Source organism: Mandrillus leucophaeus, unplaced genomic scaffold (genome assembly GCF_000951045.1).
Source record: "Mandrillus leucophaeus isolate KB7577 unplaced genomic scaffold, Mleu.le_1.0 Scaffold108, whole genome shotgun sequence".
In the NCBI taxonomy this organism is placed as follows: Eukaryota; Metazoa; Chordata; class Mammalia; order Primates; family Cercopithecidae; genus Mandrillus; species Mandrillus leucophaeus.
In genome coordinates this window covers 1,498,458-1,503,669 of record NW_012098987.1, presented here as the reverse complement: position 1 = coordinate 1,503,669, position 5,212 = coordinate 1,498,458, and the positions used below count along the sequence as shown (strand labels likewise).

At 43.7% G+C, this 5,212-nt stretch overlaps 1 pseudogene; it reads right to left on the bottom strand.

Moving 5' to 3' along the window:
* Positions 1-236: 236 nt before the first annotated feature.
* LOC105544152 lies at positions 237-1,058 on the bottom strand (annotated as a pseudogene).
* Between the last annotated feature and the right edge of the window lie 4,154 nt (positions 1,059-5,212).

The following is a 5,212-nucleotide window of genomic DNA, read 5'->3' as shown; positions in this document are numbered from 1 at the left end:
CAGTGTAGGTTAAGCAACTGTAACAAATGTACTGCTCTGGTGAAAGAGGTTTGTAATGGTAGAGGCTGTGCATGGGAAGTGAGATGGGTGTAAAATGGAAAAATTTCAGTATCTTTAACTCAATTTTGCTGTGAGCCTAAAACTTCTCTAAAAATTAAGTATTTTTGTTTGGAAACTGATATTTATTTTCCACCAACCTTATTTCCATGTTGCTTAAGAGTCCGTGCAAAAACAGCTTAAGACCATTCAGAGGTTGCTCCTACCCACTCAGTGGCCTGAGCAGTGGAAGCTGCAGACCAGTCTTCCGTGGCAGACTGAGTGCTCCAGTCTTTAGTAGGGAACTGCTGAATAGGCACAGAGGGTGCCTGCACTCCTTCAGACCAGCCTGCAACCTTAGGCTGAGTAGCAGTGAACTTAGGAGCTAGAGCAGTTCATTCACCCTGAAATTCCTCCTTGGTCACAGCCTTTTCAGCAGCAGCCTGCTCTTCTTTTTCAATCTCTTCAGGATCTCTGTAGAAGTAGAGATTAGGCATGACCTCCCACGGGTGTTCACAGGAAATGGTGCCACGCATGCGCAGAACTTCCCAAGCCAGCATCCACCGTATCAAACCCACTGAGTGAGCTCCCTTGTTGCAAGGATGGCACAGAGCAATGATAGGTAGGTTAACATAAGATGCCTCCATGACAGGCTGGTGAACCCGTGGCTCCCAGAAGGCTGCCTAGATCTGGTTAGTGAAGGTTCCAGGAATGAAGCAGCCAGCAATTGGAGCGGCTCCTGTGGCAGCAACAAACTTCATCATGGCCCTCTGGCCGGTATTCCTAGAGGATATGACACTGACATCAGCAGGGTTTTCAATGGCAACAATGGCACGAGCTGCCAGCAGAAGCTTCTCCTGAGTCCTCTTCAGATTTATGGTGTGGATGCCATCACTTTTCCTTTTACAGATGTACTGTTCCATCTGGAAGTCAAGATTGGTTCCACCTAAGTAGGTTCTGGCTGCAAGGAACTTAAGGACATCCTCCTCCTTCATTTGCAGGGCATCAAGGGCTCCAGACATTGTGAAAGTTTCCCTTTAAGTTACGACAGGAATCCAGAACAACGCCGAATGGACCCCTCTGTGGGTAGCGCAGAAAGGCAAAATTAAGTATTTTTTAATAAAGATCATTCTGGAAGCTGTATGAAAGTGAAATAGAGACGGCTGAAGGTAGAAGTAGAGAAATAAGTGAGGAAGTTACGTTGGTCTAGTTAGGAAATAAAGGAAGCCAGCATTGAGATGGTAGTGGTTGGGGTAGGGGAGACAGGAGCAGAATTGGAGAATGTTTTGAAGGTAGAACTGACAGGTTTGTTGATGGACTCGACGTTGATGGAAATTTGAGAGAAAAACAGATTTTTTACCTGATAATACTAAGAAAGGAAAACTAAGGGAGAAACAGATTTGGAGTGGAATCAAAATCTCTGCCCTGGATATTGACTAGAAGTAAGCATGCCATTGTGGAAGCAGAAGGGATTTAAAGAGTCACAGGCAAGAACTCAAACACTCACCAGCTATAATCCTCAAATAGAAACCCAGAATCCAGAACCATAAACCAGAATACTGAAATGCTACAGCCTCTATCCCTTTCTTGTGAAAATCAGGAGACAAGGACCACAGGAAGGGACATAGATCCAATTGCATGCACCTTCTGAGAGCTGAGGTAAGCTGGTATGCTTGTATAAGCCTGGTGTAGTCTCCTGCCCAAGAGGAAAGTAAACTCTACATTGCTGTAGCAAGAAAGCTGCTTAAACCTTCAGCACAATAACCCAGTTCCAGACCATGTGCCCAGACAAGGACACAGAAAAGAACTCATTAGATGAAGAATAAGGCAATGCCTTTTGCCTTGGGAAAGTTGGGACCTTCCACAGTAAAATGGATTCAACCATCATGAACTAATGGGTGAAGCCCTGTGTTGGGTACTACAGAGCAGCTTCAGCAGTGTATAAGACAAACCCCAGATCTTCAAAGAGATGTTAGCCAAGCGTACTTCAGAACATGGCTAGAAGCCGGATATCTGATCCTGACATGTGAGAGAAAAATGCTCACCCCATACCACCCTCCACCTTCACACCTTCCTGGAATCTTTTTGCAGAAAGTAAGTTGAGTTTTCCAATACGCTATGTTAAAAGGCATCATGAGGGTGTGAACTTGAGAAAGTTTGGAGTGAACTCCTATCTCTACCATCTGCTTCTGCCAGTCCTGGCTTCTTGCCACAAGAGCACACAGTGACATGTCAATCAAAGCTTTCTTCATAGCAGGGAGGTAAAGAGGCCTATAAAGAGATGGGGAGGCCAGGTGCAGTGGCTCATGCCTGTTATCCCAGCACTTTGGGAGGCCAAGGCTGGCGGATCACCTGAGGTCAGGAGTTTGAGACCACCCTGGCCAACATGGTGAAACCCTGTCTCTACTAAAAAAATGTAAAAATTAGCTGGGCGTGGTGGTGGGCACCTATAATCCCAGCTACTCAGGAGGCTGATGCAGGAGAGTCGCTTGAACCCGGGAGTCAGAAGTTGCAGTGAGCCTAGATTGAGCCATTGCACTTCAGCCTGAGGGATAGAGCAAGACTCCGTCTCAAAAAAAAAAAAAAAAAAAAAAGATGGGGAGTGATTTTCACAACTGCTTGACATGGCATCCTTCAAGAGCCCAATGATCATGCTCTCTATCCCTTCTTAAGGGGTCCTGGGTTCTGCTCCTCACCCTTCTGACCTACAAGGAGGTTCTATTCTTGATTTTTTCTTAAGTCAAATGAGGACTATAACATTGTGCATTATAGCATTTGCATGGGGCAATTACCTGCCTGGTCTACCTTCCTTCTCCTATTCCTCACCTGTGACAGGCATCACTAATTGAACATGGTATGCTTTTCCACTGAGCAAGGATGCAACCTCAGAAATCCTTTTCATCATGTCACTATAGACAGCACTGCTCATCAAAATTACTATGTGAGGTAAAAACCTATTTCCCATCTCTGGCACAGTAGTCAGCAGCAGAGAGTTTAGAATCAAATACAGTTCTGAATCCTGAATTTATCATTATTGGTCTTGGGACCTTGGATCTCAGTGTCACTGTTTATTAGCTATTTAACTTTGGACACGTTAACTAAATCCTCTAAGTCTCAGTTTCTTCTTCTTCTGTTCTTCAGAAAGCCCATGTACCAGAAAGCTTAGGTCGTGGGGACATATTTAGATTGAGGGGAATCAGGCAAGGCTTCCCTGAAGAGAGACAACTTGGGCTGAGACATGGGCAAAGATGGGAGTGCTCTCTCTCCTCAAGGAGAAAAGATGCCACATAAGAGAAGATCCGTGAGGACCGAGCATAGAGCTCAAAGGGTTGACAGGCAAGGGCCACACCACTTACGGCTTTTAGAAGATGTTAGGAATTATGGTCATTGTCCAAAATGCCATGGTTGACCACACAAAGGATCAAGCAGGATGGGAGATGTGATTAATTTCCAATCTGGAAGACACGTCCACTGAATCTCCTATGGCAAAAATGTATCAGTGACCAGTGAGGACAAGGGTGGAGATGAGAGGACCAGCTGGGAAGCTACTATAGTGCTTAGGGAAAAAGTCATGGTGACTCAGACTAGCGAGGCAGCTTTGGAGCCTGAGAGAAGCAGAGGGAAATCAGAAACATATAAAAGGCTACACTGAGGAGGACTTGGTGATGAATTCAGGGTAAGGTCAAGGATGACTCCTGGAGTTTTGGCTTAGCCTTCTGGGTGAATAGTGGTAGCATTCGTTAAGACAATAAATACCAAAGAAGACCACATACTTTTTGTTTTGTTTTGTTTTGTACTGTTTTGTTTTGTTTTTCTGTGGGGGGAAATCTGTAGATCCAAGTAAAAGTGTTAAATAGTCAGCTAAACATACAATAGCAAGAACGCAAACTAAGGATGAAATAATGAAGTCCAAAATCAGTCATGCTGGCGTATTTAACCAATGCTTGAACTGACGTATACTCCCAAAAGGCCCCCTCCCTGAGATCACCAAGAGAAGATAATTCCAGCAGATCTTCTGAGCCCAGTTTGAACACATAAAACCTACGGCAGTACTGACATCTAGCCAAATGCCTACACTGAGAACACTTGTTCTTGCTACTTTTGCACAGAGTCTGGATGCAAAGTAATTGGTCCTAGAATCATAGAAGGCTAGGTGTAAGAGAATGCTGCTCTCTGGCCATGTGGAGATATACTGGGATGCAGCAAGCTAGAAAGACAAGGTGCTAGCCTCAGAGAAAGGACACCTAGATAATCACCCTGCCCACTAACACTTTGCTGGCCTCCTTTTACTGATGCAAAAGTTGAGGCCCTTAGAAGTGAAATGACTTGTCCAAGTTTACAATGGGAGTTAGTTGCAAGACAAGGACCTAAATCTATACACTCCCAAAACTTTTTAGCATTTACATTTTTCAAAATTATTTAAATCGACAATCACTCATGGAGAGTACATGGAAGAGTTATTAGCAAACCCATGAGTTTAACCTGTGTTCAGACTTCGGGTTTCATTTATTCGTTCAACAAACATACACTCATTTAACAAACACACAGTACCTACTGTCAGGCATAAGGCCAAAGAGAAAGTTGGTAAAAATTCAGACTTTAGTTAATTCAAGGACTGGACAAAGGACTTGACTGTGCAAGTGAAATATAAAGTTTTGAAAATTAAATCATATTTGTAGGAATTTGAAAACTTTTTCCAACTTTCTAAAGATACTTTCCAAAGATCTGCATAAGAATTCACTTTAATCAAGGGATTTGTCTTCATGAAGCCTGAGGTTTAGAAGCTCAAGTAGCCACAAGGATTTGATTTTCATGGAGGGCAAGAGCACACAAAAGGTTTGACTCCTACCTGCTTTCTGCAAGGAACATGCTCCCTCACATAGGATCAGAAAGATTGTGTTCCACAAGTAACAATGGCCCTGGCACACGGGGGTCATAGATTTAGTTCAGAGAGGCCTCTAGAAGTTCAGATCTCTATCAGGAACAGCCCAATGTATTTGAGCCCCTTTGATATCTGGCTATCAGGATGAAAACAGAACTTGTGACACGAGATACTTCTGATGAACCACAGTAGGCAAGGAGTCTTTATTGCTATTCTGCCTGGAGTTAGCTAAAAAAAGAAGCTGAATAAAAAATAAGAGCAAAGGAAAAGATTAACTGGGGCCTCCCAAAGCTT